Here is a 7,659-nt window from a genome sequence, read left to right as displayed (position 1 = left end):
GGTCTCCGCGGCGGAGGCCGGAAAAGGTGCGAGGTGAGCGGCATGGTATGACTGGGCTCGTGCCGCTCACTGCTACCCGGAGCGTGGCGCCCTCCGGGTAAAAGGCTAGCCGGGGCGAGTAGGTGGGTTGACGGGCGCATAAGCCACGCCGTCCCCGCCGTACAAGGTGCCGGTGGCCTGGCGAACCACCGGCGTAAGGCTAGCCAAGGGCGTACCGCGGGGCAGAGGGCGCATAAGCCACGCTCTCTCTCCATCCCACCAGCACAAGCGAAAAATTTTCAAAGTGTGGGAGAACCGGCTTCCCGACCGGTGGCACTCTGCCTCTCGCTGCCGTCCTCCTGGAAGCGTCCTCGGTCACTCGGAGTACGGCAGATTTCAGACCTCCGGAATGGTGAAAAAGAACCGGAGAGAGGGCGACTCCGGCTTCTCTCTGCCGGGCGAGGACCACCGCAGGCGGCGGGGACGTCTGACAGGAGACGGCGCTGCGGGCAGGCTTTAAAAGTGCATGGGGTTTTGGCCTCGGCAAAAGTCGAAAAAATTATGCGGTCGGAGCTGTCTGCCCCGGCCGGGGAAGGCTCACCGCCGGCGGCTGCCAACTCATGGCTTGCCCGCTGGATGGCCTTTCGGAGGCTTCTGAAAAAGAACTGTCAGGCGGGCACCTCTCGGAAGAACCGCAGACCAAAACGACCGGTAAAAATTTTGGGCGATCCGACCCGTAGTGCACCTTCGGCGGCAGAGAAAAGCAACAAAAATACCGGTCAGAGAAGGGGAGTTTTGGTCGACTCTGCCAGGTTTTTGCACTAAGTCAGATCCGTAATGCCAGCGGGACTGAGTCGCTTTTGCGTGCCGTGGTCCTGGAGGCCTGCTCGGACAGGGCGGTCCTTTCGGGTCCCGCGGGAAGGGGCATTTCATGTTCCTCTGCGGGAGGTGGTCCATTTTCTGCGGGAAATGGCGAGCCCCTTCGGCTGCAAGAGTGTGTAGGTCCCGCTCAACAGTCTACGTCCTTAACCATCGGGGACTTTGTAGATTTTGGTCAAGATCGCCCCCCGCATGTCCTAGCGGGAGGTCTCCGCGGCGGAGGCCGGAAAAGGTGCGAGGTGAGCGGCATGGTATGACTGGGCTCGTGCCGCTCACTGCTACCCGGAGCGTGGCGCCCTCCGGGTAAAAGGCTAGCCGGGGCGAGCAGGTGGGTTGACGGGCGCATAAGCCACGCCGTCCCCGCCGTACAAGGTGCCGGTGGCCTGGCGAACCACCGGCGTAAGGCTAGACAGGGCGGACCGCGGGGCAGAGGGCGCATAAGCCACGCCGTCCCCGCTGTACAAGGTGCCGGTGGCCTGGCGAACCACCGGCGTAAGGCTAGCCAAGGGCGTACCGCGGGGCAGAGGGCGCATAAGCCACGCTCTCTCTCCATCCCACCAGAACAAGCGAAAAATTTTCAAAGTGTGGGAGAACCGGGGACCCGACCGGTGGCACTCTGCCTCTCGCTGCCGCCCTCCTGGAAGCGTCCTCGGTCACTCGGTGTCCGGCAGATTTCAGAGCTCCGGAATGGTGAAAAAGAACCGGTGAGAGGGCGAAACCGGCTTCTCTCTGCCGGGCGAGGACCACCGCAGGCGGCAAGGGACGTCTGCCAGGAGACGGCGCTGCGGGCAGGCTTTAAAAGTGCATGGGGTTTTGGCCTCGGCGAAAGTCGAAAAAAATTTGCGGTCGGAGCTGTCTGCCCCGGCCGGGGAAGGCTCACCGCCGGCGGCTGCCAACCCCTGGCTTGCCCGCTGGATGCCCTTTCGGAGGCTGCTGAAAAAGAACTGTCAGGCGGGCACCTCTCGGAAGAACCGCAGACCAAAACGACCGGTAAAAATTTTGGGCGATCCGACCCTCAGTGCACCTTCGGCGGCAGAGAAAAGCAACAAAAACACCGGTCAAAGAAGGGAGGTTTTGGTCGACTCTGCCTGGTTTTTGCACAAAGTCAGATCCGTAATGCCAGCGGGACTGAGTCGCTTTTGCGTGCCGTGGTCCTGGAGGCCTGCTCGGACAGAGCGGTCCTTCGGGTCCCGCGGGAAGGGGCATTTCATGTTCCTCTGCGGGAGGTGGTCCATTTTCTGCGGGAAATGGCGAGCCCCATCGGCTACAAGAGTGTGTAGGTCCCGCTCAACAGTCTACGTCCTTAACCATCGGGGACTTTGTAGATTTTGGCAGAAATCGCCCCCCGCAGGTCCTAGCGGGAGGTCTCCGCGGCGGAGGCCGGAGAGGGCGCGAGGTGAGCGGCATGGTATGACTGGGTTCGTGCCGCTCACTGGTACCCGGAGCGTGGCGCCCTCCGGGTAAAAGGCTAGCCGGGGCGAGTAGGTGGGTTGACGGGCGCATAAGCCACGCCGTCCCCGCCGTACAAGGTGCCGGTGGCCTGGCGAACCACCGGCGTAAGGCCAGCCAGGGCGGACCGCGGGGCAGAGGGCGCATAAGCCACGCTCTCTCTCCATCCCACCAGAACAAGCGAAAAATTTTCAAAGTGTGGGAGAACCGGCGACCCGACCGGTGGCACTCTGCCTCTCGCTGCCGCCCTCCTGGAAGCGTCCTCGGTCACTCGGTGTCCGGCAGATTTCAGAGCTCCGGAATGGTGAAAAAGAACCGGAGAGGGGGCGACTCCGGCTTCTCTCTGCCGGGCGAGGACCACCGCAGGCGGCAAGGGACGTCTGACAGGAGACGGCGCTGCGGGCAGGCTTTAAAAGTGCATGGGGTTTTGGCCTCGGCGAAAGTCGAAAAAATTTTGCGGTCGGAGCCGTCTGCCCCGGCCGGGGAAGGCTCACCGCCGGCGGCTGCCAACCCCTGGCTTGCCCGCTGGATGGCCTTTCGGAGGCTGCTGAAAAAGAACTGTCAGGCGGGCACCTCTCGGAAGAACCGCAGACCAAAACGACCGGTAAAAATTTTGGGCGATCCGACCCTCAGTGCACCTTCGGCGGCAGAGAAAAGCATCAAAAATACCGGTCAAAGAAGCGAGGTTTTGGTCGACTCTGCCAGGTTTTTGCACAAAGTGTTGGCATCGTGCGGCGTCGCGCTTTGCCGTACCGTATCCCCAATGGAGCGGCGCCCGGCGGGGTAGGCTAGCCATGTGAGGTCGAGGGCGGGAGGACGGGACGTAAGCCAGGCCGTTCTCCACAAGAAATTCCGGACGCGGAGACCCCTTCTCCGCCCTACGGTCCCCAATGGGGTGGCGCCCGGCGGGTGAGGCTAGCCATGGGAGGACGGGACGTAAGCCAGGCCGTTCTCCACAAGAAATTCCGTACGCGGAGACCCCTTCTCCGCCCTACGGTCCCCAATGGGGTGGCGCCCGGCGGGTGAGGCTAGCCATGTGAGGTCGAGGGCGGGAGGACGGGACGTAAGCCAGGCCGTTCTCCACAAGTAAATTCCGGACGCGGAGACCCCTTCTCCGCCCTACGGTCCCCAATGGGGTGGCGCCCGGCGGGTGAGGCTAGCCGTGTGAGGTCGAGGGCGGAGGACGGGACGTAAGCCAGGCCGTTCTCCACAAGTAAATTCCGGACGCGGAGACCCCTTCTCCGCCCTACGGTCCCCAATGGGGTGGCGCCCGGCGGGTGAGGCTAGCCATGTGAGGTCGAGGGCGGGAGGACGGGACGTAAGCCAGGCCGTTCTCCACAAGTAAATTCCGGACGCGGAGACCCCTTCTCCGCCCTACGGTCCCCAATGGGGTGGCTCCCGGCGGGTGAGGCTAGCCATGTGAGGTCGAGGGCGGGAGGACGGGACGCAAGCCAGGCCGTTCTCCACAAACTCCCAGCGGTAGAGTCTCGGCTCTCCGCTCTTTTGATCGATCTGACACAGCGCGATCCGGCGGGGCAGGGCACTTTGCTCGGTCAGGGGTATTGGCCCCGGCCGGTTTATGGTAAAGCGTTCCTTAGCCTCAGTCTTGGTCGCGCATCAATCCCCCGCTCCCCGTGAGCGGCTGTGGTCCTCTGCCTAAGGTTGTGTAGCGCGGTGCCAGTGTGGTCCTCGCACGGCCCCGCTCCTGCCACAGCGGTAGGACTCTCTGCTTCGGCTGAGGTTTGCTACGAAGCGTATGGAACGGGCGTACTCCACCGTACCGTGGGTGGGGGGCGGCGGCGGCGGCGGCAGCGTCCAGCGCGGAGCTCCGGCTCCCGCGGCAGCGCCTCGCCTAGTGTCCCTCGGGCAAGTCCAATCGCCCCCCGCCCGGTCGGAGAGCGCAGACACACCTCTGTGTCCACGGTTTATTTCCGCAGCACGAAAAGGGACGGCTCCCGCCTGCTCCTCGCGGCGGCGACGAGGCTTAGACCCACCGTGGCGTATCCGCGGTAGTATGCTCGTCGGTCGGAGGAGCGGTTGCGGTCGAGTGGTCCCCAGTGTACCCTGTTAGCGCTGCCCGCCTACGCCTGAAGAGCTGCGGACCGAGAAAAAGGTTCGCTCCGCTGCTGACGGCGAAGCGCGCGGCACGCCGCGGAAGAGGAGAGGGAGCGGTCGCCCCCGGGGCGGCTCCCCTCCGAGTCCGGCAGAAGCAGAGATTGTAGCGGAGGGGGGGGTTTCTAAATTCCCCGGGCGTGTTATCCCCAGCGGTAGCCTTTGAACTCTTCAACCGCAAGCACGATCGCACGTTCACAGCACCCGTCACTAGGAGCCGGGCCAGAGGCGGGCGGCAGACGAAACCGACATGAGCGCTTAAGGGTATTGCACCCCCGGCGCCCAGACCCTGGAAATTGAGTCTGCCCCCAAAGCCCACCCGCGTCCTCCTTGGCGCTCCCGGAGTACATGGTCGTAGATGGGCCATCGGTCGCTAATGCCAAACTGCGTCCCAGGGGTGCGTCCCCTCTGACCAACGGCAGACCCATCCCTCTCGCCAATCCGCGGATCCCCGCCAGGTCCCGAACAGGGCTCGTCCTTTAGCGTTTCAAATGCGCCCTCCCCGCCATACGAGGGGTTGAGGACCGTAGCCTTCCCTTACGAGAGGCACCAGGGGTGCGCCTGCTCGAGGGCCCGGCCGTGGGCGTAACGCTTGGGCCGCCCGGGGGAGTCGGTAGACCATGGGAGACCAACACTCGCACACGAACGTTGCCCGTGCTTTTGTGGAAGAGAGCTTCTTGCGAGGTTGTCGCTGCGGTGGCGCCCGGACAAACCCTATCCCTAAAACTTCTGGGGAATTGGCGTCTAAGCCTGCACCCTGCACGGTATCCCTGCACCCACGAAGGGGGCCGTGGAAGGCTTGGGTCGCGCCGGCGAAACCGACCGGATGCCCGGGGTACTGAACCCCCGGGGTCCCACCCTGGAAATTGAGCCGTCCGACCCCGCCACGTCTTCCTAGTGCTCTCCTTGGCTCCCCCGCCTGTGGGCATCGTTAGGGGCTGCGGTCATCAGCGCCGGCTAAGCTTCGGCAACACGGCCGACCCACCCCTTCGGCGCCTGGGGGTGCCTGGTCCCAGTCCGGGCCGTTCCGTAGGGGCGGCTATCCCTTACATGAGGGACTCGGTGCGTCCGCTCGGGCTGCGGGGCTCCGGCTCCGACAGCCGGGGAGCTGGTTTTGACCGCGGGCCTCCACGGGAACCGGCAGGGACCGGACTAGGCGTCAAGCCGAAAATAACCCCGGCACCCTCTGCTTCCAAAGCGAGGGGACCTTTGGCCGAGCGGGGGCACCGGAAGCCGAACCGACCCCAACCCCTCTTCCTACCCCAGGGCTGGGCTGACCAATCCCCTGATCGGGTCTAAAATGGAAGAAGGGGATTCGAGGGAAGGGGCTGGCGGAAGGCAGTTGCCCGACGGAGTAGGCGAAGGCCAGGCCGTTTCCGAGTCCCGAGCAGAGGAGGGCGAACTCGGCTCTTCATCGACCGACGGCGAGGCGAGGGCGGTGGCTGCCGCGGGGAAGACTCCATTGCTCGTCAGCGCGCTAGGAGCGGGGCCGACTGGCTGCTCGGGGTATGGCATCCCCGGGGGCCCACCCTGGAAATCTTCGCTCCTCAGCCGCTGCAGGTTATAAGGTCCCGCCGCGCGTAAGCGCTCAACTCTCCGACCCACGGATGTCGAGCCCATGGTGAGCCGGCCGTTTCGTACGGGGAAAAGGGGTCCTCTGGCCCCACATCGATCGAGGGGGTTTAGATCCGCGGAGGCACGCACCGCGAGGCGAATCGCTGCTTTTCCCCAAGAGGTTAACCTTCAAACCACCGAGTAGGTTCGGGGCAGGGCCGACAGTCTGCACTGGGGTATTGCATCCCTGGTGGGGCGACCCTGGAAATCTCTGCCCCTTTCCACTCTTTCGGTTGGGCCTCTCGTCGGGCGAGCGTAAGTCGGCAAGCAGACGTGGGAAGAGGCTTCTTACCGGTGACACTCCCTTCGTGAGAGAGGCAGGTACTCGCCCCGGACCCCGGTCCAAATCTGCGCGGGCCGGACGGCCTCGGCCCTAGCCGAAGGCCGCTCCCGCGAAGCCAGGGAGCCGAAAAAATAACCCCGACACCCTCCGCGACCTCGCGTGCTTCCAAAGCGAGGGGAACCTTTGGCCGAGCGGGGCACCCGAAGCCGAACCGACCCCAACCCCTCTTCTTACCCCAGGGCTGGGCTGACCAATCCCCTGATCGGGTCTAAAATGGAAGAAGGGGATTCGAGGGAAGGGGCTGGCGGAAGGCAGTTGCCCGACGGAGTAGGCGAAGGCCAGGCCGTTTCCAAATCCCGAGCCAGAGGAGGGCGAACGACGTTCTTCATCGACCGACGGCGAGGCTAGGGCGAGGGCGGTGGCTGCCGCGGGGAAGACTCCATTGCTTGCCAGCGTGCTAGGAGCGGGGCCGACAGGCTGCTCGGGGTATGGCATCCCCGGGGGCCACCCTGGAAATCTTCGCTCCTCAGCCGCTGCAGGTTATAAGGTCCCGCCGCGCGTAAGCGCTCAACTCCCCGACCCACGGACGTCGAGCCCATGGTGAGCTGACAGTTTCGTACGGGGAAAAGGGGTCCTCTGGCCCCACATCGATCGAGGGGGTTTAGATCCGCGGAGGCACGCACCGCGAGGCGAATCGCTGCTTTTCCCCAAGAGGTTAACCTTCAAACCACCGAGTAGGTTCGGGGCAGGGCCGACTGTCTGCACTGGGGTATTGCATCCCTGGTGGGGCGACCCTGGAAATCTCTGCCCCTTTCCACTCTTTCGGTTGGGCCTCTCGTCGGGGCGAGCGTAAGTCGGCAAGCAGACGTGGGAAGAGGCTTCTTACCGGTGACACTCCCTTCGTGAGAGAGGCAGGTACTCGCCCCGCACCCCGGTCCAAATCTGCTCGGTCCGGCCGTCGTCGGCCCTAGCCGAAGGCCGCTCCCGCGAAGCCAGGCGATCCGAACCGAGGATCCGCGCGAGCCTTCTCCAAGCCCTCTGCCGGGCGCTGGTGTTGAAAGCGTAGCGGACCCTGTTCGCCGGAGCGATAGGAGCGGAGCACCGGTCCCGCAGGGTTGAAAGCTGGGTAGCAGCGCCGTAGCTTCCCTCCCAGCCTTCCCCCGGACCTGGCGCCCGATCCCCTCCGCTCCTCTGTGCGTTGGCGGGCGGCGCTGCATGGGTACGTCGCGACGGCTCCTATCGTCTCTCTCGCTTAACAGTGTGGAGAGGTGGTGGTGGAGCCGTCCGACACTCGAGGTGCTGAAGTTGAGCGTCCAATGCTTTCCTTCTATGCGCAGCCTACA

The sequence above is a fragment of the Engystomops pustulosus genome, unplaced genomic scaffold (assembly GCF_040894005.1).
Source record: "Engystomops pustulosus unplaced genomic scaffold, aEngPut4.maternal MAT_SCAFFOLD_454, whole genome shotgun sequence".
Lineage (NCBI taxonomy): Eukaryota > Metazoa > Chordata > Amphibia > Anura > Leptodactylidae > Engystomops > Engystomops pustulosus.
The sequence above is the reverse complement of the archived record's forward strand: the minus strand, read 5'-3'. Positions refer to the sequence as shown.